Genomic DNA, 27,161 nt, shown 5'->3' with positions numbered 1-27,161 from the left:
CTTGTCAAGCCACACCTTAAAAACCTCTAAGGATGGAGATTCCACCACACCCTAGGTAACTCTATTGTCCCCTTTTGCAGCAGTTTGACCTCTCTTCTCTCCCCTCAGCCATGAAATACTGCTCCCTTCATTCGGCCAGCCAGCCAAATCCTCCCCACCCCCGTTAAAGGTGCCGTGTGGTCATTGCCATGTTATTATGCTATTCAGTGATGGGCAGCAGTGAAACCAATAAGAACCATGCCAAATTCAGTCAGCAGCTGTTGGGGACTCCAGGAGAACATTTTGTTTTGGAAGCCCCAGGTGGGGATGATTCTGAAACAAAATTTTACAGAATTTCTGAATTTTGGAGGAAAAAAGTGTGTGTTTGAACTGGAATGAAATGAAATTTTCAAAATGTTGAAAGTTTCCTTACCAAATAGAAATGTCAAGTTTTGTCCAGCTCTACTGCTGAGTTTACACATCTTGGAAAGTCCATTACAAAGAGTTCTTATTACCACACTTAGCAGATATTTATGTACAAAATGAAGTGTGATAGAATCTATTCTGAGTAGGTTTGTTCTCATTTCCTATTATGGGGTACTTTTGCATGCTTGCACAGGTTGTGGCTATAGGACATGAGGCGAAGGGCTATGTGAGTTCAATTACCTGACAAAAAAGCAATACAGCACTAGAAAAGCATTGGTTCTTGTGTCATTGTTTTTATTAAATGGAAATTGGGAAATAATAAAGCATACAGGTCATGGTCATGTTTCTGCAAATGAATATTGACTCAAGTTCTGTATGACATCATTGACAACCAATCAGAAAGTTTCTTCCTGTTAAGCTTTCTTAAGTCATTTCATAATTTGGTGTACAGAATGGGAGAAAAAAAAATCTTTATGAAAGCTTGTGCTTAAAATATCTGTTCAACTTTCCAATCAGTTCTGCAATAGCACAATGAAAGCATTAAGAAAACATTTAAGAACATATTGTCAGTGTAATTGTTGTATGCTATTGTTTACAATACCTTCCTGTTTCAAGAGTATATTTGTTCTGAATAAGATAATCCTGTAATGTGTCATGACAAACTAAACAGACTATTGCAGCTTCTTTTTTATGAATTTATTCTAGTGTTATTTCAAATATAGATAAGTAAGTAGTAAAATGTAGTCAGACTAAGTAGTACTTAAAATTATTCTCTTTGGTATTCTACTACAGTCCCATGATTGCAGTCCATTTATCATATTAATAATAAATGGTGAGATGATTAAGTGTTTTATATTGTGGCATTAAGTGCAGAGGAAAATATTCCCAAAATAAAAACATAACCAAGATTTTTTCCTCCAACAGAAAAGCTATTAAAAAAACCAAACCAACACAAACAAAACAGTTTGCTGTTCACTAGTAATTAATATCATATTGAGAAAGCCTTTGTTATTTTCTCCCGCCTTCCCCCCCACTCCCATCTACTGTTTTGTTACTTGTGCCCTGTCAAAAATTAGTTTGTAATCTCCTCAAAGCAAGTTTTTTTCCCCTCCATTCCTGTTTTAGGAGTTGCTTTTGCACTTTTGGCATGGGCAATGTTAAAAAGAGGTTTCATTTTCTATGAAAACTCTAATGTCTTTATAAATCACACCCATCTAATATGGGACCAGAAACACTAAAATGCATTAATCGTCACCATGATTATTGCCTGGCATGAGTACGGTGAATAGCTAAGATGGTTTGGGTGCCTTAATTGTGCATTTACATACCTTAACAAGTTTGGAATTTTCTCAAGTTTAATCTTAGCTCTGGATTTGTAATGCTTGTTTGGAAGATAATGACAACCTCCCTATAATGTTTATCATTTTAAAATTATTAATTTGTATTCATCCTTCATGTTGGCATAGTTTTTCATTTGAGAATGAATATTGTAAATCAGTGCTCTGATGTACAGTATAACACCACAAATCAGTAAAAAACTTTGGATAATGTTACACAGTAGCAATTTCAGACTCATGCCAGAATTGTCTTTGGAAGAAAAAAACCCTACACGGATATTGATTGTTTATTATAGGACTATTGCATTTGCTTGCAGCCTCTTGTCTTCCAAAACATCACTTTGGCTATATATGTAAGGTGAAATAGGCAGAGAAGAAATTGGCTGCCTGAGAGTTGTTGGCTAAGTATTCCTATAGGATTTCCAGGCAGTGAAAAATGATTGACAGATCTTGCAGTTTAAAAAAAAAAAAAAAAAAAAAAAAAAAAAAAAAAAAAAAACCCCCAAAAAAAAAATCTGGTCACAGAAATCACAGACTTTTCAGCAGGAGTTATTTTTAAACATACTAATACAAAATATTAAGTAATTTTCTATGTTGGTACCACTGCGGTTCATCAGTCGGTAACCCACTATTAATCTGTGCTAGCCCATATCATTTTCACATAGGAGTAATTTATTCAATTTCTTTTTATAACACTTGAATCAAACTTGCTAGTGCTGTGCACTTTGGAACCTTCTGATGAGGTCCTGTGCATAGGGTTTGTTCATTCACAATTACAGGATTGTCAGATAGGTCAGAAAGAAGAACCCTCATTGACCAGATAGATAGAAAGGGATTAATTAATAGATGTAAATTGTTTGGAAGCTGAATTGAGATGGTGGAATATAAGATCTTTATACAGCATTAACTCCTGCTATGGTTGATCCTTACTATTAAGATTCAAAGGATGCCAACTTACTAAGGCCCTAATGCAACAAAGATATATTCATTATCTTTAAGCATGCAAGTAGCCTAATTAGTGACATTAATGAGATTTTTCACATGGATCAGGTCTAAGCTTGCACCATAAGTTATATTGTTATACTTCTAAAACCAGTAAAATAGGGGCAAGGAAGAGAAAAAAAAGTTTAAAATTGTCCCCCCTCCTCCACCAAAATGTCCTGAAAGACCCCTAAAAAGATCTCCGGTATTTGAATGGAAATACTAAGAACTCTTAGAAACTTCATGAGCACCCTCTACTGCTTACTTTTAGTAATGCCACTGTGGGTGAGGGAAATTGAACTTAGGCCTAGTAACTAACACACTCATTCATATTTTTACTACCCTGAATGAGAAAGGAGCCTTTTACAAATTTTTTCTTTTTCTGAAAGGAATCCACTTGTAGTTATCTTTTAGGTTGAAAACTTTGGAACTAACTCTCTACCTGTCCAATATGAAAGTCATAATTTGATCCTGACAAAACTAAGACTCTTATAATGCAAAGATTTACATATTTGCTTAACTTTATTCACTGAGAGTAGTCCCATGGGTGTCAGGTGTGTAAATATTTTAAGGATTGAGGCTAAAGGTGGTGTAAAAGCCACTTCAAGATGAATAATATTTACCAAATCATGAGGAATGGCAAGTCTGCCAAAATGCATATCTTGCAGCCTCAGAGGCAAGATATGTTAGAACAATAGAGGAAAGAGGGCTGTGGGTCCTTTAAGGAGTTTCCTCTTCCTCATAAAAGAGTTCAACTGCCTGGTGATCTGCAAAGGGCAGGGAGGAGGCATCTCCTGGTCAGAGTGTCACAGCGGAAATTCATTTACTCCCATGCACCCAAGGACATATCAACCATTGCAGCCAAGCTAATTGTTGGTGCCTTCTGGTGGCAGGTGTCTGGGGCAGGTGTTCTTTCCACAGGAGGTCTGGTTCCCTCATAAGCTGGTATGAGACATGGACTTTAGTCCTAAAGCAGCTGGGGAAACCTAAATTCTTATACAATGAAGAAACAATCTTCTTTTCCCTAGCTTCTTAACCTTCAGACAAGGAGAGGGAAGTTGGAGCCCAGCAATGTACTGGTACCGGGCTTCGAGAGGAGATGGCACCTGTTCCACAAATGAATCACTAAGGGAAGGATGGATGACCTGCACTGTACAAGTTATTGCCAGATAGTTCTCAGCTGAGTTAATTTAACTGCAGCCTAGTTAAGTCATCTCACATCTTTTCTTCCTGTGTGTCTGGCAATGGCTTAGGTAGTGAATTTCCCAACACAGTCAAATGTTTAGAGTTGAAAAATCAGAGAGCTATTAGATAAATCAGTTTACACGAGATCCTAGTTGGATGATGTAATCTTCTTGGTCTGTGTAAACTTGAAAGCTTGTCTGTGTCACCAACAAAAGTTGGTCCAATTAAAAAAAAAAAAAAAAAAAAAAAGGTATCACATCACCCAACTTGTCTCTTCAATATTCTGGGACCAACACAGCTACAACACTGCATACAACTGTTGTATAGATGTACATGGATTCTGAAATCATATTCTTAATTGTTTCTTCAATAAAATGCACATTCTTAGCCTTGCCAAACATCTTATATGAACAATGGTAGTTAAAGCAGATCTGAAATTAGGTCAAGAAGAATGTAGCCATCTTCAAACTTGTTTATGAGAGGAAGAATGTATATTGAACAACCTGAAAGAATCAGATATTTGCTGAAGCATTTTCTTTTTGATCTGTGTCGATTCAGAGCTCCCCCCCACCTCCCATTCTTCAGTGGAATGGGAGAATGATCTGTATATAGTAGTTCAAATATACACTATGCTGTAGATGTAATCAAACCCATAGTAGATATTATGTTCCACTTTGAAAAATCTTTTTAAAATTTGTGTTTGATTTTCGGATTTACTAATCTTGGTCCCCAAGCCTGTAACATGATCTGCTGGCATGAACTAGTTCTGCAGAAATGGTTGGAAGTTAAAATTAGACAAATTCATACTGGAAATAAGAGGTACATTTTTAATGGGGAGTGTAATTAACCATTGGAACAAGGGTCTTGATGGATTCTCCATCACTGACAATTTTTAAGAAAAATGGAATGTTTATCTAAAAGATGCATTAGGAATTATTTTGGAGGGGAAGTCCTATGGTTCATGCTATATATGAGGTCAGACTAGATCACATCTGTCCCTTCTGGCTTTAGAATCTATTAAAATCAACTCTGCATTGGCACAGAGATGTTTGCTAGCAGGTTGTATTGCAGGGATGATGGCACAGCAAAAAAAGAGAAAACAGAAGTATGTCTAAAGGATGTTTCCTTATTCCTCCACTTTCAGAATAGGAACATGGCAATATTGTACAGATTGTACAAAGAACTGTGGCTCCAGAAGCAAAGTTTTGCATTAAAGATTTATCCATTGTTCAAATCATGTAGAAGTGTTTCATATTTCTTTAAGCCAATAGGGGCTCTAGGCACTCCTAGTCTACAGTGCTCGGGTCTAATAAACTGCACATAAAGTATTCATTCCTTCACTTCACAAAGTCTCATAGAATCCAAGATTTAGTCTACAACTACAGACAGAATGGAGAAGCCATTAGTTGCAATAATTCTTGTTTTACTATGGGTTAATTGAAATTACCAAGACCTCTCGTCAGGGTGCCCTGACTTTTTTGACCTTGCTAATACCAGCTCAGATTCTTCAGATCTACTACTGAACTCAGATGAGTGCCAGACTTAACTCTTGACTCTACCCTTCATATTACTTCAAGCTTTTTATCCAGAGATTTTCTGCTAGGGTTTGTATTCGTTTAGCAAAGCCAAAATTGTTACCGTACCACTTCATCTACACAATGGACAAATGACTTGATAGCCACAGACATTTGGCATCTAATAAAGCAGTTTTACAAAGCTCATAAATGGGCTAGATTGCCGCTAGAAGTAAGTGTTTCCAAGACATTCAAGTAAGATCTTTAATGTGTGTCAGTGAAGAAGACCATTTGAACTATACCAAAGCTGACAGGCATATTATATATATATGTTTCCTTGAATTATAGCATAAGAGGTAATTACATTTGCATGAAGTAGATGTTGGTTTTCTCTAGTACTGAGAGTCTATAAAATAATTTCACTTAGAATTTTTGCTTCATATTATTTCAGGGCTATTCTTTTTCCCCACACAAATTTTGCAAGAAAGGGTGGTTTTTTTGAAAATGCTGGTTAGGGTGGAAACTGCAAGACCTTTCAATATTGTTTTACAGATAATTTTAGGTGATTCTGTACGGTGCTAAACAAAACCAAATGGTCCTCTCCAGTCTTCATGGATTTATGGGATTGAAATCAGTGTTTTAGTTTCCTTAGAAAAATGTCACAATGCAAAGGTGTACTACACATCCTTATAGACCTACTAGTTTGTAAATTTCATTTTGTGTTGAAATTAGAGGTGGAAAAGCTATTAATTCCAATCACGAGGTCAAAGCTTGCCCTCATTTACACCAGTGCAGAGCAGCCTGGGGACCCTGCATATGACTTGCATCGTAGTTAATTGTACCTATATTCTAGAGATGGCAGTTTTGTCCCCTAACAGAGAAACATTCTTAATTTTTTTTTTAAATATATATATTCCTTAGCAGGCACACACTGCCTTAAAAAGCTCAGATCCCATTCCACTTTGGGGTGGTTTGCTGCAAGCGAAAAGGTTTATTTTCTCGAGACATTAAATGTCGCTGTTCGGGCAGTTCTTACATATGCTCTCTAAATGTTGTGGACCCAGTCTTGTTTGAGTTCACACAGCCCTCAGTGGGGCTCAGCACTGGTGCAGGGATCCACCCACACAGATCTAACCGCAGCATCAGGACAATACTGCGGACATCTTTGCCTTCTGTAAGACATCATTCAAAACATGCATTCTGGGTACAGTTACTAGTAGCTAATCTTTGTTAAATTTATTCATATTATTTTGTTTATTATTAGTAATAGTATACAGGATTCTGAATATCAGATCAATATTTAGAGGTGTACATTAGATTAAAATGCCTATTTCAAGTGTTAATGCTTTTAACAAACTTTACAAAAAACCCATAAACAAGTAAACAACTCCAGCTACTAATTCCCATATACATAATCACAAACCTAAACAAAAAAAGATCATATAAAATACCCTGCACTCCAGTAATGCCAACTTTCATGCATCTCTCTCCCTTAAAAATTGATGGAATTTTTAACAAATTCAAGCTATTTTGGGTTGAGTTGGGAGTGTCATTCAAAACCAATCACCCTCACAGGGAACACTCAAATAGCAACCCTCTTTTTTATATCTAGGAAGTACTAGAGGAGCTCAGGCTGGTCAGATCAATTGCAGTATCACATGAGCAAAGGGAGGGTCTCGCCAGCAAGCAGACACCAATTCATTTAAGTCAATACAAACATCTTAATCATCTTGAAATCAACAGATTGCCAACATATATCATGGATGGTCAGTGGAATGTGTTCCCAGCCCTCCTTACGAAGAAGGTGACAGATTCTTAAGATTATGAACTGGTGTCTGACAAACAAAATATTTGATCTGATAGTTTGATTTTGATACTCCAGACAACAGTTCAAGGACTCACCATAGGGCTAGCCAGTTTCACTAGAAACCATTCACAGGCTTACATTTACTCCTCAAGTAAGATCATTTATTTGAACATTTCAATTTTTTTTCTGTTGAGTTCAGCCCAAGACAAACATTTCAAATTCACTGCTTTTGGAGGAGTCAAAAGCTGAGCTTTACAGAAACAGGACAAGTCACAAGGAGAAAGCACCAAAGTCTATAACCAATAGTCAACTCTTCTGCCTGCTAAAGGATTTGGAAATGGTGAAAAAAATCCATATATCATTTTCTGACCACATATCAGCCATCAAATGATGGGGTGGAAAACAAATACTTCTTTTAGAGCCTCCTCAGACCCATTATTGAGGGGATGTTAAAGGAGGAGATTTACTAGGCCCCAGGTAGAGGTCTCAAGAGAAAGTCTGCTACAAGAACAGTATCTCCCCTATCAAGTAATTATATAGCTCCCCATCAACATACTATGAGTGCTTCATAAACACTAATGAATTCATTCTCACAGAGTCTGATTCTCCACAGATGAAATTTATCAGCCTGCTTAATTAATATTACCATTCTCAAATTCAACTTTTTGCAGTTGGTCATTCAGTCAAGTCCAGTCTGGCCAGACTTACGCTTTAAGATTGTAATGATTATTATTTCAACAATGTATTGTTTTAACTATGCAGATTGGCACTCTAAAGGAACAAAAAGGGTCATAGTAATGAACAAAGACCTCCTTTAATAGATGGGAAGGGGTTCATATTCTCATCTAGATAGAATCACCTCTTTGAAGCGATGTTATGACCATGGATGATGAACAACAGCTAAAGTATAATCATACTTCATCTCAAAACTACTTCAGGGGGTTGAAATGTTCCTAAACACTAAGCCAGACTAGGCTGTGAGCCACAGGGAACTTGCCCAGTGGGCCACACACTTCCTTAAGCTTCAGGTCTGGTATGCATGAGTTCTGATAATTACTGAACAGTTGTTTCTTCATACAAAATATAATTAATGGCAGCCATAAGTAAGTCCAGTTTTCACCCATTTCTAACTTTCCCCGTACTAAAATATTCCCACTGAAATTTTAGATGCCTAATCTCATTTCAGGGTAGAATCCTTCTGGGAAGTTTGGAAATAATTACATTCTAGATTTAAAATATTGGACCAGATCCTCAATTAGTATAAGCCAGTTGTTGAAGTCGATGGAGCTATGCTATCTATACTAGCTAAGGATCTTGCTCAGTGTTTTTCCAAAAGTGTCTTACCTTATGGTTTTGAGAAAATTTCCTAATGTTTTTGGTACCTTTATATTTCCAAAATGGCTTGATCTAAAACCTCAAAGTTTGTTTTTGTTGACCTTTCTGAGTAGAGATGCCTTTTATTTATATTTATTTATTTGGAGAGGAAAAGAGAGTGGGAGCATTTAGTGGGAGAATTACAGACTTCAAAAACAAAAAAACAGAAACCTTTATTATATTTCAGGTTGCTAAGTGTCATTCAAAACAGGACATACAATTTAAACCACCACTAAAAATTCCATACATTAAAAACTTGGAAAACATCACATGCTAAATTTACATAAAGATGTTAATCTGATGACTAATTCTCATCACAGAGAACTTGACACTTCGCACTGCTTAGAATTTAATTTCTCCAACTTTTTTTATTCTGTGGACCGCTTTGTAATCAAGTCTCTTGCCAATCACCTCCACTCACCCCTCACTCCCAGCTCCCACTGCTTGATTCTCAAAATAATTTATTCTTCACACTACTGGTGATCCACAGCCAACAGTTTGAGAACTTTAGCCATTTTCTTTATATTTTGCTTTTCCAGACTCAAGAGCCTCCTACTCATAACAATCTTTTCTGTGCTAAACTTATTCTGGAATTTTATATTTAAAGAAATAAATGACAACAGAAGCAACTACCAATAAAAATTGGACAACTGGCTGATAATCACACAACCCAGGCTGATCTGGCTCCTTAAAGCAGAATCAGCTAGCTCCCCTTTTCACAGTTCTCAAACATCCACAAAACTCTGAAGTAAGCTTTCAACAGAGGCATCATTTAGGACACCTTAGAATTCTTTGTTGAATGAGAATCACTAAAAATGTGCTGACTGATTATCAAGGGCCACAGCTTAACCCTTTCACTGCTGAGATCTTAAATGCCATTTTCCTTTCTAAGCAAGAAATGCTATCATTGTCAGACAAGATGCAGCAAACGTCACATTCTTCAAGGGCTTCTGTGTATTCCCTCTTTCCAGATATAGCACCCATATGTCAAATTGTGGAACTGCTTTGAAAAGCCATGTCTTCACTCTCCACATCAGAAGGCACAGAAGCCCTGAACTGTGACTGTATACGGGCACCATAACCAAGAATACAAAGAGGCAATTACTGAACAACAGTTACAGATAAACCTTTTTCTTGCATTTTTGATCTTTTGCATTTATGAACTTTTATGATCATTAAACCTAGTGACAACGTTGTGCAAATCACAAGTTGATCTGATTTGTTAATCAAGATATTATGGGGACAAGCACTTCTTATTTTACTTCCCCACACACATTGGAAATCAGAGATGAGCCAAAACCAGAGCCAACCACCACTTGAACTTTGGGATTCAAATTCAACAGGACTCTGATTTGAGCCATTCTTTCTGATGAAGTTTTGCAAAATCTAAAATGAGTCCTGGTTTCATCCATCTCTAGCTGAAATACAAAATGTTCTGCCAAGATAAAATTACTCAAATACTTCCGAAAAATATGTAGTCCTTGATTAGTAGTGATTGGCAGAAAAAATGCTAATCTTTATAAGTTATAAATAATTCTGTCAAAAGGATGAAAAATTTATCCCATTTCCTCATATTAGGTCACTTTCCAAGTTACTTCAGCCACAGTGACAGTCTTCCAGAAAGGATAAGCAATTCTGGCTTAGTTTAATCTTTTTCCTTCCAAATATATTTTAATTGACAATCTATTTGATTTATAATAATTATGCACGTTATTCTTATTTGTTTCTTTATGCTGGGACTGAGTTTTATCTTGTGGTGTAAACTATGACAGAAATCCTCAATTCTTTGTCAGAGTAGCTGCTAATTTAAGGTTGCTGCTGTGATGGGGTACTCCAGTCACGGCTTGCCTGGGGGCCTCCTTCTGGTCCCCCTCAGAACTAGCTTGAGATCATTCCCCTGGTCACACACCATCTCTCTTTCTCAAGTCTTCAGCTCCTCTACCGTCCAGGAACCACAGCATCCTTTTCATGGCTCAGCCCCCCGGCTAGGTCACTCAGTGTTTCCCCCTCCCCTCCTTTGGGGTTTATCAAAGTCTTTCTTTGAGCAGTCCTAGGCAGTCTTCCCCTTCACTCCCTCAGGTGCCATTCCTTCAGTGGCTGGTAGAAGAACCTGGGTTCACCCTCTATTCAGGGTTTCAGTCCAGAGACCCTCAACACAGCAGTTGTGGGCTTCACTCTTCCAGCCCTCACTGCTCCTTCCCACCATTCCTTATTCTCTCCCCCTTTCTCTGGAAGTATCTGCTCCAAACCCTCCTCCCAGCAAGAGACTGCTGCCCAGTCTGCTGCATCTTCCTGGCTTTAGGCCCTGCCTATTCCTGCACAGCTGAACCTGCTTGCAATCAGTTCTGTATTCTTCTTCCTCCAGGTGCAGGTTGAGGCGTTAATAGGCGTACCTGGCCACCAAAACCCCTTCTAGTCCAGATGGGGTGAACACCATCACAGTTGTCCCACCTACACATTACACAAATTGACAGCAAGACAAATACCCATGATAATTATTGTATTGTTAGTGAGGTGCAGCTCAATTGAGGTCCTAAGATAGGTTTCAGAGGATGAACTGTGAAAGAAATCTATAACAGTTGATACACTGGTGATTCCCTATAAATCCACATTATATTCTACTTCACAAGTCTCTTGCAGCAGCATGGTATTATGCAGCTAGTCTCATCAAATTATCATAAATCGTACACTTACAATAGTAACCCTGATTAAGATGATGCAGAACATGCAGACATTTTTTCCAGCATATGCTCCAATACACAACTATCACAGTAGGAACCACAGTTTAATGTTACAATTGAACCCCATGTTTCTAGACTGGACAGAAAATATTCAGATCTAACAATTATCTTTTTCCTATTACTGAAAATCTAGGATAATTTTGCAGTTAAGTTAAAGCTATCTGCAGTGCAGCAGTTAAACAGCTAAATTATCTGGCAGTTAAAGTCCCCTCCTCCCCCCAGTTATTTTTTTTTCCAAAACACCATTAGGGCCAATACCACTTGCAAACATGCATAATATTGGGTATACTGTTGCAAGCTAGCAAGGAAGGAGAGGTACTTTCTCAGAGCCCTAGGAACGAAGTCATATGTTACAGTTTGTGACCTTAATCACACCTGTAGTATTGTGAACATACCTCAATGGGAACATACAACAAAATGAATTTCAATTGAATAAGAATGGGTGCTCCTATGAGATGACCAAACCATTGTGCTTATTCATGGGCATAATCAGCTTGTAGAACTGTGATAATTCTGATTTGCAGCTGCATGTAGTAGCACTTAATTACATTTTGCTAAAGGTTACAGCCTAGTCCCCATTGTGTAAATACCATTAGAAACAATACCCCTCCATAACTTAATGGGCACTCTTGTACTTCCATAAGGACCAAATTGTACAAATACTGAAATCAACAAGCAGTGTTGCTTTATTAGACATTAATATCTCTGCTGAATTAACTACAATTAAAAGAAAAATGTTTTCAAGAGCTTGTACTCACCCTGACAGTCCTCTGTTGGTTGAAGAGAGGACCACAATTAGTCAATTCAGCCCTACTCTAAGAGTACTCTGATTCCTCACTGATACTGAGCTCTTACATGACAGCATCTGCAAGTAACAATTTCTACCAAATACACTTGGCTAGGAAACTCCATCCCATCCTGACAGATGATGACATGGCCTCAGTTATTCATGCCTTCATCACTTCTCGGCTGGATTACCTGCATATGAAGCCTTCAGTAGAAACTCCAACTAATTCAGAATGTTGCAGTGCATTCTTCAACACAGGCTACCACAAACATATCAAGCCTGTCCTCCATGCTCTACATTAGCATCCCCTGGCATTTGGAATCAAGGTCAATGTCTCACTCCTTATCTCCAAACTGCTGCATGGCCTGGGCCCAGGGTATCTTAAAGACCATTTAGAGCTCTGGGATGGAGAACATGGTCATAACTTTGGTCCTCTAGCACAGAGAAACTCTCAGCAATAGGACTTGAGCTCATCTGTGTGGGAGACAGAACTTTCTGTGGGGTGGTCCAGGACTGTGGAATGAACTCACCCAAGGACCATCACAACTTTCTGCTCCAAATGCAAAGCACATTTCTTTGATCTTTATTTTTCTAACAATCACATATCAACAGGTATATTTACATTTAAGCAAAGCAAAAAATGAACAGACACTCCCAAACAAGACATTACACTGCACACACTTTACCCAGGAAGTGGAGATAAACAACATGTGACAGATACCATAGTGATAGACACAGTACAAAAATCTGAATGGAATAGAATAGACAGCTTGGTTCTACAGGTACTCAGCACCCTTAGTTTCCCAGGATACAAATTTTCATTGTAGAAGACAGCCAGGGAAATACAGTCTGAACAGGAGTTAGAATAATTGAGATTGGAACCCTCTCCTTTCCCAGAGCAGAATTACTGTCCCCTATCACCCAGGGGATCCCGCTTCTCCTCTCCTATTAGAAAACTCCAGAGTTGCAGTAGGTGAGGCTCCCTCTTCCTCTTTACTTCTAGGAGAAAGAGTTCCTTTTCCACTTACTTGCCTGTATTACTCCAAGCATATGTAATAACAAATTCAGTGGAGTGACGCTGCCATAAATTATTTCTTATTTTGGCATGGTCTCAAAGCTTCCCTGACAATGCAAGTGACAGAATGAAGATAGTTATTTTCAAAGGTTTATATCTCAGTCAAACCTAAAACACAATTCCATGAAATAAAGGAAAAACTTTCTGCCTCAAGGGCTTTCTCCCTGCCAGATTTAAGGCTTGTTCACACTTAACTGGAAATTCGGCGGCAGTTGACGGGAGTTATGCAAACTACACAGAGTAGTTTGCGTAACTCCCCTTGGCTGCTTCTGCGCACTGTTCATAGTGTAAACAACCGTGGTGCTGTAACCCCCGCCCCTCAAAAAAAAAATGGGGGGGAAGGACTTTTTATGATTGGAAGTGTCAGATGACCTAAATACCAGCTCCCCCTCTATAAAGGGTGAGAAGTCATTTAATAACTGTCCTCTCCCCTAGCCTGTGTGAAATTGGATCCGGAGTAAAAGCCTGATGTATGCAGACTTTGTAACTGTCAGAAAAAGTCACTTTTGAGCAGTTCTATAGTGAGTAGTGCCCAGTGGGGGATATGTTTACCATAAAACAACACAATCAAAGGGAATACATGTCAGAACTGAAGCCATGTCATCATGCACTCAGGGGAAAGAGAGGGCCCAAGGAAATAGGCAGCTGCTGGAAGTTGAGAGAGTCCAACTCAGGCAATATGCACAACACACTGTTTTACTGACCATCTGGAAGATGGTGGAAAAAGGGAAACAAAGTTTGATGGATCTGGGCCCAAAAACATCTTGCTTTAGCCATGGTAGAAGAGGCATCTTCGGGGGTATAGTATTACTGTCATGATTTTAATATAAGATTTTATATCATATTATTAATGTATATATTATATGTTCTGTGGTAGTTGCCAACACCCCTAGGCATGGACAAGGATTCTATTGTGTTAAGCACTTTACAGACACAAAAAGAAAGGAAATAGGATGCTTCTGCATTAGAAGAAATTTGCAATGTACTTAGTTCTACAAAATCTTTTATCCATGAATATTTATAATTGCATTTGAGATTTCATCCTCAATTATTTGGGTTGAGAGATGTTATAAAATATGGGGAGTCTGCATACACAAAAGTGTTTTAACTCAGTCATGTATGACAGTTAATCTAACATTTTATATGCTGATTTTGCAGAATAAAAAAGTTATTAACACTAGTTTATTTATCTGTGTAACACTTATGTAAATAAGCTCTTCCTTTTACCTTATAATTTTTATTAGATTGGTTAAACATAAGCTTGGACAGAGGAAGCACAGGGGAACATACCAATGGTAATGCTAAAAAAAAAAGTAGTTGCTGTTTTTATAAAGTCTACTCAATTGACCAATCCTTTTACGGGCAAAAATCATGTTTTTCCCATGACTTTTTCTGTGCACCAATGAAAACAAATACATTGTTTTGTTTAATAAGTCACTAATAAAAATCTATTCCAGATGTCAATTCACTACTGAAAAACACTGCACCTGGTTCGGTGTTCTTGGTGTTTGTTGTATTTATGGTGCAACAGTTTTAATGTTAGTCTAATAACTGAAAATATGAGTTTCTAAATAGAAAACCCAGGAGTAGGAATGGAAGTTGTTTATGGTTATTCTAAGAACACCTTCACATTAAACATTTAAAGCATTTACATACATTCAATCTAAGAAAGGCTTTTTTTATCCTGTAGTGACACCTTCTGGGAGCAGCTGGGACTGTAAACTACATGTTTTGTGATGTTCATAAGGGTTACTACCATAAAGGTTCTGCAGGAACCCCCACATTTTGGTGTGTAAATAAGCCCAATTAAACAAAAATACCCCCATGTTTGTTTTTCACAGGCATTTTTTGAAAAAAGGTATTGCTTATTTGGCCAAAATCATGCAAGTCTTGGCATCCAAGAACTGAAATGTTCTAAGACAAGCAGAGCTAGTTCCTTGGCTGTAGCAAAATGGTGCACACAGCACACTTCAGAAATGGGGTGTGTAAAGGTGGCATGAGCCACCTTTTTGCTCCCCGGTCCTGTGGATGAGGCTGGTCTCTCAACGTAAGTTACAAACAAACAGTCGAACTTACAACAATTGCCAGCATCCTCAAGTGGCCATTTCAAGCGGCTGGAGTGTACTATGGCACAGAGCAGCTCTAGCTATGCTCCCTTTCTCTGGCCACAGGAAAGGGACATTATAGGAACAATTCTGCTGACTTTGGAAAATACCTGTATGTTGAGTGATCTTCACATAGCTGCCTACACTGGCTTGGGGGGGGGGGGGGTGACTTTTTGTCCCCCCATGCAAGGAACACTAACAAAGAAAAACTGAGGCTGAGTGTATCCGTTATGCTCTGGCCTGCCACAGGTGGGCACTTGAGGAGTGGCTGCCTTATTATACAGGGATTATGCAAATCTCTATTCTCCTACAAATCCATCCATTCTGATTGGCTCCTGCCCCCAGAACTCCGTGTAGACATGCCCACAAGTATGGCTACCCAAACTTGGGTCATTTTACCGAATCCCAAATATTCAATAGCATTTCATTTAAACATGAATTATTTTCAGTCAGGTTGCTGTGCCATGCAGAAGACAAGTATTCCTCTAGGAGCAAAGAGAAGGGATGGGAGATGCTGAAAAAGCAGGGTTTCAGTGAAGGTCAAATTGAAGCAGTCAATGTTATGTGCACACATATGGGTGGGGAGCTGTGAGAACAGGAATAGCCAAAGGAGCACAGGGATTTATTGGAGCCAGGCAGTGCACTGGGGAGAGAGGCAAGAGAAGACATTTCAACACAGTAATCAAGTTAAAGTAACCCTGTTAACACAATATTAACTGGATCCTGGGCTAATAAATCTCAGAGTTTATTTCCTATAAAAACACTTTCAGGCTTTAAGCCTCATTTTTCAGCATAAATTATGGTTATTTCATGAGTAGGAACACTCAAACAATACTGATGGGAACTTTGCAAAACAGAAGCAAAAATGAAAATCAAGAACATCTGTAAGTCCATACATGCCTCATGTGGGGTGACTGGCCCCCTTAAGGGGAGTCAGGGACCCAGTGGACCAGGCAAAATCCACACCCCAGAATGTGTGTTTTGGGATGCTGTTAAAGTAGCTATCCTGAACTTCCAGGAAACAGTAACAGCCCCCCAGTCAAAGTTCAACAAAAGTTCCTTGATAGGAAAAATCAACAGCTCAGTATAGAAACTAGAACTAGAGATGCAGGATAGACTACGCAGCCTTGTGTGTTAAAAAGGGGATTATTCTGTCCCAAGTCAGTCCCATACACTGTCTACAGAGTCAAATGGACAGGGAGTTTGATGTGGGGTGGTGGCGGAGTGGAAGTAGATGTCCCAGGCATAGCCAGAACAGGCAGAAATCCCCTAGTGCACAATGTTAAGAGACAAAGTTCCTCAGTATCTTCTCCAACAAGGGCAGACTCAACTTCCCCTAACACTGAATTTGTGGTGATAGATCCTGTTCCTGTGAGACACCCCAGTCAGAGATGATGAGTCCTTTGAATCGGATTCAGGTTTTTCACCGGCAAGCAGATGATCTACATGCTGTCTCATGAGGAAATCTACTACAGAAACCTGATAAGAAAATGGTCCTGTAGCTTTTACAATCATGCCAGGCAGCAATTTCTCACAAAATAGCAAACCCAAACCTGTACTCCAGGAGACAAAAAAGTGAGTGCCTGTTGATGGTCTTGACTATATTTCATATTTACTTGATGTTGATGCACTTTTTTCTCCAGATAATGTTACATACCCACTGGAGTTTCTTGAATCAGCTGCTTCAATCAGTAGCTCTGCAAGTGATACCCCCTTGTAGCATAAAGGTTTGTTTTGTAATTACACAAGAACAGAGACAGCCTCATCTGCTGTGACCCCTCAGTATTCTTACTGGGGTCCTTCATAAAGGATTGAACAGCCCTCTCTACTAGCCTGTTCGTGGATTGGTGGTAGGGAAACAGATCTTATATGTTTCAAGCCACTAGCCCTCATGAGGGCTTGGAATTCCTCACTGGTAAAGACACTAGCATTGTCAGAGACCACAATCTCAAGCAGTCCATGTGTGCTAAATGAGAAACTATGCTCCTCAATAGTCATATATGAGGCAGCTATTCTGGGAGGAATGACTTCCATCCACTCAGAATGGTGCATCCACACAAGAAACATTGATCCAAGGACAGGACATGCATAATCGATGTGCAGTCTGATCCAAGGTCTTTCCGGCCATTCTCCTGATAAAATTGTCTTCCAGTACCAGACCTCTTAGTTGTTGGCATATGGCCATCTGACATAACTTCTGGCCAGAGTTTTCATTCAGGTTATCCAGCATTTGTTCCATGAAGTTTTTCCAATGTGAACTTTCTTGCCTGAGGAGGTATTAGGACTCACGACCCTCAGTGGAGAATTCCACTTCAGAGATTTAGTTCCCAACACCTGTGAAAATATGGACATATGTCCAAAGATCCAATCAACTGGGGTCATCCATGCTGGTACCAAAAAAGGACCTGGGACAGAACTGAGTTTCAGTTAGTCCATTGTGTGATCTGTTTAGGTGTTAGTGAAGTGTCTTCTTCTCTGGCTAAAGCTAACAACATTTTCTGAGGTATAGGAGTGACCTCTGGTGTTTTACCCACTGGCAGTCAACTGAGGCCATCTGCATTGGCAGTTGCTAGTCGAGGCTTATAAATCAGCTGATATCGGTAGGCTGTTAGCAATAATAAATGTTGCCAGCATGCAGAAGCCAAAGGGGTAATAGCTTTGGTCTACCCTAAAAATGGCTTACGGTCAGTTATTATAATGAATTGTCACCCATGGAGATACTGATGGAACTTTGACAGCAAAGACAATAACCATGCTTTCCTTATCTAACTGGGAATACCACTGTTCTGCAGATAAGTGTGAGGTGTAGCAGATATGGCAGTCCCATCTTCCATTCTATGCAAAAGTACTGTCACTACAGTACATAGTGAAGTGTCTTAAGTAACCAACAGGGAATCTTTGGTGAAAGTTTGTGTCTGTGCTAGCAGGCTCCTTTGCTGTAAAGAAAAAGTGTTTTGATCTGTTTAGGTAATATCCTTAAAAAAGCTATTAGCAATTGATTTTATCACCCTTGTTAACAGACAAAATTCAATTGCATATTCCAGTTACAAACCCAGCATTCTTATAGTCTCTAGAGTATATTCATTTCCAAGAACACATTTATTTTCACATAACTTCTTGCCACTTCTTTCAAATACACTTTTGCTATTACTTTCTCCAATATGTCATTCTTTTAGCTGAATCCCATTTGTGCATGAATCTCTCTCTCTCACCTGGTAGCTAGCATCCAACATTTATAATAGGAGACCCACACACTGACAAACACCATTAATTTGCATGTTCCTAGGGAGTTAGGGTCTTGAAATTGGTTCTTCACTTACAGTGTGCTGTTGAATATAGAAAAATACCAAATATGAAATCCAACCTTTCCATCAGAAGCCACAACATGTTCAATAGTTGCTTTGAACTAGATTTTGACCAGTCTAAAGGTCTCTAAAATCGTATTAGGGGTAACAATACATCTTAAATTAATTTCTTCTATGAGTCATTAGGTCCCAGGCCTCCCATGTAGAGAGACAGGCAGATCTGAGGTCATTGGTTCTATGTACTAGATTTCCAGTCAAGAAAATGTTTATCAGACATGTGCATGGCTCACAATGCTGCATGATGCTATGCTACCTAAGAGGCTATATTGCAGTCATAAGTGTGGTCATAGGCTGCTATGAGCATGTCAGTGAGAAAAAACTGACATAAGGAAATTGACCTTATGCCATATCAGGGTTGCCAACCTTCCCTAAATGTAGGGAGAGTCAGTAAAAATGTGCAATTTTACTGCTGTCAGTTCACCCGTAGACAAATAAAAAGTGTCCCTAAAAGTAGAACTGGTGCCCACCTGGTCGAGCCAAGAGGAGGAGTCGGCCGGGTGTTGTGGGCCACGAAGAAGCACCGCCCCTCAAATCTCTCGCCTCCTGAGCCCCAGCCAGCCCACGGGAGCGGCGGCTCCAAGAGCTCCTGGCCCAGCTGGCCGCCCCCAGCCGCTGCCCAACTCCCTGCGCCGGTGGCTGCTGCCGCCTCCTCCGGCCGCGCCTCCCAGCCACAGCCTGCGCCCTGCCCTGACCTGCCGCCAGCTCGGGTGCCCGCAGCAGTTGTCGCGCCTCCAACTCAAGCGTCCCGCGTGATTGGGCCGCGCCGGGCTTCCCCCACCAGTCCCCAGCTCGGAGACCGGACCAGCCCCGCCCGGGAGCGGCCCCGCCCCCAGCGCCCATGTCTCCCAGCCCCGCCGCTCCAGCGGCTGCCGTCGCCTGCCCCTGCGCCCAGCTCTCCCGGCCCCGCTCTGAGCATTCAGCCGCTGACCGACCCCAGCTGCCGGCCCAGCTCCCGCTGCCGCCGCCACCTCCGGCCGAGGCTCAGCAGTAGCGGACCAACGGGGTGGGTCTGGGTGTAGTAGGGGCGGGAGGGCACGGCCCTGGGCGCCGCCGGCCTGGGGAGAAGGTGCCGGCCACGACTGGGGCAAGCGAGGGGGGCTGATGGCGGAGGGAGGCGAACCGGGAGCAGGAGCTGCCCTGAGCCCAGCTCAGCGTCCCCGTCCCAACCCAGCAGCGCCCAGGCGGCGCGGGGAAGGACGGGGACCAGAGGCCCCTGGCACAGCATAGCAGGGACGGGAGAGCGGAGACGGGCTCCGGGCGCTGTCCTGCGGATGTGGGCCGATGCCGGCCTCCAGCTAGCGCGAGCCGGCTCAGGTATGCCCCGGGGGGGTGGGAGCGGACTCGGAGCCTCTCGGCGGCAGCAGGAGCCTGGCTGACACCAGGGCGCAGCCCCACGTAAGATGCGTGGCAGGGACCCTCTGTGCCGGGGGCGGGACATTGCGTGTGGAGTCCCTGCTGCTGCCTGTGGCAGGATCCCCACCGCTCGTCCCTCGACCCTTGCCCATCGCTCCCTCCTGTCCCTGCCTTTCCTCCTCCTCCTACCCCTCACCCTGATTCCCCCCTCCCCCCCCCCGTTCCCTTCCCCTCCCAAAAGTCCTACTTTTTCTCTGCTGCTGACATTATGATACGATTGTAATATTGTGTCTTAGTGGCTTGGTTGTGGTATTTTTAGTGATGTTCGCAAAAAGTTTATCCTGCGACGACACAGATCTTCATGTCAGTAAAAACTAAAATGCAAGGTTGGCACCCTTGGCTAGTGTCAATCCACTGCAGCTTCTATTGTAATTTAACCTGCCTACCTGTGTGTTAAGGTTTATATGTTTTAAGCATATATTAAAAGTGTTAGTTATCAATAAATATGCAGATTGGCCTCTACTGATTTGATCAAAACTCACTCTGTTAAAATAGATTCAAATAATGTCAGAATGTTAAAAAGCTACAGCCCTCCAAAAGGTAACTATCAACTACTATAGTAGATTGACAGTCTGAGTAGAGGCTAATCGCACCTTTGTTTCCCAGCTGCAGAACTCTTAAGGTCTACAGGTGCTATGGCAAGGATTCCTGACAACGTTAGCAGGGAAGCAGAGACTGAAGCAAGATACCCAGCAGCTTCACAACAAGCACCCCCCCCTCCCCCATAAGTTAAAGAAGAGTTTACACACATTACAGGATCTGCATAAGCACTCTTCTCCATTCAGGTCACTTTATAATTTGAAGCAATTTAGGTGAATACTCAGTTTATTGAAATACTAAATGGCAAATTCAACATCCTTTGATTTTTATGTACGGTAAGTCAGACCCCAAGTTAGCTGCCCAGTAAATAAGCTTAAAAAAATAAAATATATGATTTTCTAAAAAACTAATAGCTTGGTCAAATCAAAACCAAACCAATTTCATCCAGCCCATATACTTCTCTTTTCCTCTTCCATGAGAGGGGTTATTCCAGGCTAGTTATCCCTTTCAAGCCTTACTCATTTTAAAAGTATGGAAACAGGAACTTTTTGAATAAGGGAAGACTGAAAAATTTACACTTTACAAAAATGATACTCATTTATGCTTCAACTTCAAGCAAAAAAGAAACCTGGAAAATTTCAGAAAAAAGTAATAGTAACAGAAAGCTATGAATAACTTCAAATGGAGTTAGAATCACTTAATTACTTCCCTTATATGAAACACTAGTGAAGCTCAATTAAACAAATTTTCGTGCTCTACATTTTGAGTACTAATAAGTTAGGGACTGTCAACAGTTCTATGCATTTGATCTTTCAAAAAGGATTGAGTATTCCATATCCTGACTTGAATCCTGAATGTTCAATCTTTAGACAAAATTCAGTGAATAATTTTCAACAAAGTTGAGAAAAATCAGAAACTGCTTACGGACAATTTGTGACCATGAAGAGAGGCAAAAGATCAGGTTCTGATCCATGCTATGATCCTTCTATGCTTGTCTCAGCTCACTAAATGGGCATCTGGAGAACTCTAACAGAATAGCTGGTGCAGCTGAGAATTTAGCCTTTGCTACTAATTATGCTCAGCTGTATCTATTGCACCAACATGGATGATGAACTGCAACAAAAACACTGAGGTGAAGTGTCCATTGGGTTTAACAAGCAAACAATACTTTCAGCACTTTTTTCAGTCAATTAAATAAACCTATATACTCTGTGGAAACTAGATGATGATACATAAGAAAGTCAATGATAATTTTCTAAGTGGCATTAAGTACTGCAGTTTGCATACAAATTCCTTTACAAATCTCATTTTTAGGTAACCTTGTGCATTGCTAAACTGCTTGAAGAGGAATGCAGGCTTAAACTTGTTTCACAAACCTTAAAAATATATTTATCAGAAAAATATTTCAAAAGATATTTATAAAATTAACTAAAAGGTTTGTATTGCAAGGTGGGCATTGTTGAATAATGCCTTGAAAAAGGCATCTATAGAGGGATGAAAGTCCAAATATTTTTTAAAAAGAACGTTGTGTTCCTCTTAACCATTTTTGCATTCATGTAGATTCAGATGGTAAATTTCTGGCTGGCACTGTAAGAAACAAGCCATGGACTTAATGCACTTGATATATTAGTTAAGTGTCTGCTTTTATACAAGATAAAGATGCCAAATTAGATGTACAGGGGAAGCTGGCAAGCCATAAGGAATGTCTGCAATCAGGAAATTGTACCATCCTTCATGCTCCTCAATGAATACACATGGTTCCAAAGGACTGATATGGGAAAGGAGGTTGGAGCACTCCATGTTCCAGAGAACCAGTTTACAGAGTATGCCAGATGCACCTTTCTCAAGGAGGCACAATCCCTCCCTGAGCTTCTCCAGGTGCAGTATTCACCTCCTATTCCAAAAGGAAGGATAATCCAATGTATAGGACACCAAATGGGTTCAATCCTGGCTCAGCCATAGACTAAGGGTATGCTTACATTGCAGTTGGGAGGTAGGATTCCCAGCATGAACAGTCATTAAGGTAGCATGCTAAAACTAGCAGCGTGGACATTGCAGGAGGGGTGGCTGCTTGGGCTAGCCACCCAAGTCCAAACCCACACCCAAATGCTTCTGTCCAAGCTTGGATGGCTAGCCCAAGATGCTACCTGTCTACTATCTGTATTGCTATTTTTAGTGCACTAGCTGGAACAGAGTTAGGGCAAGTCTGTCTACCCAACCTGGAACTCACACCTCTCAAGTGCAGTGTCAATATCCCTAAATGACTTGCCCAAGGTCACATAGAATCTACCTGGTCTCTCACACCTCTCTCCCAAATGTGAAATAGGGATAATACTTTCTTATCTCAGCAGGGTATCATCCAGGTAAGATTTATTACTCTTTGTGAGGTGGTCAGCTATTACCCTCTGGAGGGCATGTAATGACCTAAATAAAATGATTGGGCTATGCCTTCCCAACACAATGAGATCCATCCACACCCAAGTAAGTAATAAGGTAAACCAGTAAAACTGGTTTCAACTGGAAATAAGTTCTTTGGTTGCAAGCACACAGAAACATGGAGGGTCTGGGTAAAACAGATCTCCTTAAGGTGGTCTGCTGCATGACAGACACATGGTGATGAAGGAATGTAATATCTCCTGTCTCAGAAAATAGACGTTCCGTCTAGAGAGGAGACATTGATACAATGGGAAGTAGCACCTACTGCGTCAGAAGGATAAAGGAATCTGGGGAAGGCCAACACAACAGAAAGGAGAGTGCTCTTTCCTGCAAGTGTGGCAGCCAAGATTACAAAGAGAATCCCTGACTCCCTTACACACCCTTGCAAACAAACTTATTTTGGGTTCCCTTCTTTTACATTAATCTAATGACAGTGGCAGTGTCTCAGATCTGACAGTCATAATCACCCATGTTGTATGATAATCACTCAGCTGAAGTTCTTGGGAAGGGAGACTATGAATCCTGGAGGACACAACTTTCTTCAACGGGAGCCAAGAATCTCTCATTAGTACAACAGCAGTAATACGTCCCCCATAGTTAGTGGAGAACGATTTTTGTTAACACAGCTACAACGTAGTTCTTTAATGAGAAGAGAAAAGCAAGAGAGCAGACATGACATTCCAATATGAATGTCACTCAAATAACTAATTTTATAAGGAGCTTGGAAGGCTGTATGCTTTAAAATCAAATGAATATATTAAAAATGATAGAAACAGCCCCTTAAGCCTCTGATAAGGCAGAAGCAAACATTTTTAGACAAGAACATACATTAGCTTCAGAGCTTGGCAGGTATCTCTACACGCACAAACTACAGCCAACTTAAGGTTTAGGATTCCAGGTGGTGACTGATGACAGTCTTATCGAATCATTTGTAAATGTTTGGCAAATAAAAATAAATAACCCTCAAGCTGTAACAGACTCATTTCCTCTTTCACATTGTTCTGCCAAAAGGGATTGTTGTATTCCCTGTAAAGAGATGGGGGACTGATTTATGCTTTTGTCTTTTACCTGTCTCAGAGTAATGTATTCCATGTGCCTGATCTTTACTCCAAATCTACAAGAAAACTCTGTATAGATCTCCTAAGTCACAAGGAGAATGGGAATCTTTTCCCTACTCAGAGCTGAAACCTAGCCACCTGGCCTCTTAAGGATCCTCTAGGACAGTGGTTCTTAACCTTTCCAAACTACTGTACCCCTGAAGCCTGAGTCCCACCCCCATGGGGCTGAGGCATGTAACTTAGTTTCATGGCGCCCCTGTGGCTCCAGGCAATTGCCTTTCTTGCCACCCCCAATACCAGCTCTGCACTTGCGACCCCTCTAAAACCCCAGGTTAAGAAACACTGCTCTAGGATTTGCAGTGTTTTGGAGGATGGGAATGGAATGGGAGGGAGCATGTTGGGGGAAATGATGCATGTTCTCTTGGATTTGCCTCTAAAACCCTGTGAGAAAGCCAGGAAACCAACACACACCCACCTGAGGCAGTATTAACTTTTCTATGGCCTCCTTCAAGGCAGTGTTCTCAGCCCTGGAGCAGCAATTCTGTGGTCATTGTTGGCTGTGGAAGTCCTTGCAATGCAGTTTCATTGGAGCTATGCTGTCAGACAGCTAGGAGAACAGGGGGTCTAAGAATCATTGTGAATGGCTCTGGCCCTTGTGGAGCTCCCAGAACTGCTGAACTTTCCATGGATGAACAAACCCCAGTGCCCTTTTCCCTCCCTCATGCTTTTCCAAATGAATGATTTGAGGAAAACTCTGCTAGGCAATCCTCACATGGTTTTCCTCCTCCCAGGAATATCTCCTACAGGAAGGTATGATCAATGTCTTAAATTCACCAATATCTAATAACTAATAGGCATAGGAAAATTAGACTGAATATTTGTACTTACCAGTTGTAAGCTGAAGTCAAGAGAGGGTACACCAAGATTTGCTAATGATACAGTATATATTGTTCTGTTGGCTCAGTGAGAGCTTCTTCTCCACTTCAGGGGATCCAGTGCTTCCCTATAGCTGCGGGCTAGGGTACTCCTTTGTCCCTCAGAATTCCCCCTCTGGTGGTGAGCAATGTAATTCTGTCTCCCAAAATGGCTGTCCCCCTCTACAGTTCTGTTTCTGGGCCTGCAAGGCCCTCACTTCTTCACTGGGGTTCTGGCTGCTCCAGTAAATGGCCTGAGCCCCAACCCAGGAACCCTACAAGCAGCAGCCTCATGCTGCCAGCTTTAAGAAAATTGCTAGCTTCCCTGGGTTACTTCCCCACAACCTTTGGCTCACTGTCCACACCCTTCTTGGGTAGTGCCTCTCCTGGCCTCTTTGCCTGGGGAGCTCTTCATCTCTGGTTTAGCACCCTCCCACCTGGAGGGGCTACCAAACACACAGTTCAGTCTCTCCCCTCTAGCAGAGTTTTTACCCTCAGGCCTCTACAACTGAAAGGTCCTCAGCCCTGTTTAAGGCAGGGCTTCTCCCCAATCTCTGTACCTGAAGGGTTCTCTAATGGTCCTTGCCAGCCTCTGACCTGGTCACTCACAACTCCTACCACCCACCCTATCTGGCTGGAGGGGAGGCTTTTAACAGGTTCTGGCAGGTCCTGGATTGGCACCAGGTGTCCTAATTAACTTGGAGTAATCCCTGTCCAGTTACCAAGGGAAAAGGGACCTGCTGATCCCAGGGCTAATATACTGATAGGACCCCACCCCCTATGGCAGAGCTGATCCAGAACAAGCTGCAGGGGGATCTGGAGAAATACCAGCAGCTGCAGAAAGATCTCAGCAAGTCCATAGCAGTGCGGCAAAAACTGGAGGCTCAGGTGACTAAGAACAACATTGTTAAGGAGCAGCCAGGGCTGCAGGATGCTAGCAACACAGTCTACAATCAGATTGGCCCCCATGCTGGGGGAATAGGACATGGATGAGGCTAAAGCCTCTGTCAGCAAGTGGCTCGATTCTATTGCTGGGGAGAGCAAGTGCTATGAGGTGCAGATGCAGGAGTCCGAGAAGAAGTCGGAACAGCAGCAGGAGGTGCTGGCCCAGCTGCAGCAGGAGTATCAGTGAGCCCAGGATGGGGCATGGGGTGGCCAAGGTCTGAGCCAGTGCTGCAGGGGTGTGGATCCTGGGGGTATTTAAGTTTTTCACTGTGAAATAAAAAGAGTTGATACACAAAAACAAAAGAAAACCTGAAAAAACCCCACTCTCCTGTAGCTGTCTGGCCTGACCCTTTCACAATACTTAGAAGTGCACAGTCTGACGGGATAAATAAAACAAGCAGGACTACAAACAGTACTATATGTTGTTCATATGGCATAAGGCCACAAGGGGGACTCTTCTACCATTGTACAGGTGAAAATATTTTCAAGGAGAAAGTGTGATGAAACCAATCTTCCAGTTGAATATACAGAATTCAGTTTAAGATTTTAATGTATACCTTTAAGGTTCTTTTGACTGTGAGAGCTGTTAATCTGCAAGAACTAATCAAAGTTTATGTCCCAGTTTGAAGATTATGTTCAGTCACAGACTTCTATCTATGCAGCCCTGGTTGTCTACTGCAAAATGGCAAATTCTTTGCTTTTTTTCCCCTGACTTAGGTGGATTAGAGGTACTTTGGGCCTTGCTGAATCATTAAGGCCAATATGCTTTTAACAAAAGCTATTAATTCTTAATTTAGCTTGTTTTTCTGAGAATACTACTTTGCATTTATGGGGGGTTAATGCTCAAATGACTTCACAGACTTTACAAGCAAATTGGGATTTCTCCTACCTCAGATGTTGCTGAACAGTGTTTCCACTCTGCAAGAAGAACAGGATGTGTGTGTATCCCCAGCAATGGAGAAACAAAATTGTCTAGTGCACATGCACAGCAGCATGGAAGGATGTTTAGAGGCAAGCTGAAAGAGCTAGGGGAAGGGACAGATAGCACCGCTGCCCAAGTGCTCAGTCCACCACATTGTAGGCTTGCATAGCCTCTGCAGAAAAGGTATCCATGCTAGGAGTCCTCCTATCCGTTCCCCTGCACAGATCCCCAATGCCCAGCCCCTCAACTTGAGCTGA

The 27,161-nt window shown here is 41.2% G+C and overlaps 1 long non-coding RNA gene and 1 pseudogene across 3 annotated transcripts in view; one reads left to right on the top strand and one right to left on the bottom strand.

Annotated features, from left to right (window-relative positions):
• Positions 1-27,161, bottom strand: part of LOC137156237 (uncharacterized) — an 80,410-nt gene that overhangs the window by 48,340 nt on the left and 4,909 nt on the right. The window lies entirely within an intron of this gene.
• Positions 25,818-26,241, top strand: LOC137156259 (prefoldin subunit 6 pseudogene; annotated as a pseudogene).

Source organism: Emydura macquarii, unplaced genomic scaffold, assembly GCF_026122565.2.
Source record: "Emydura macquarii macquarii isolate MOO-44397 ecotype Brisbane River unplaced genomic scaffold, CSIRO-AGI_Emac_v2 contig_1390, whole genome shotgun sequence".
Lineage (NCBI taxonomy): Eukaryota > Metazoa > Chordata > Testudines > Chelidae > Emydura > Emydura macquarii.
This window is presented reverse-complemented; position numbering and strand designations above follow the sequence as displayed.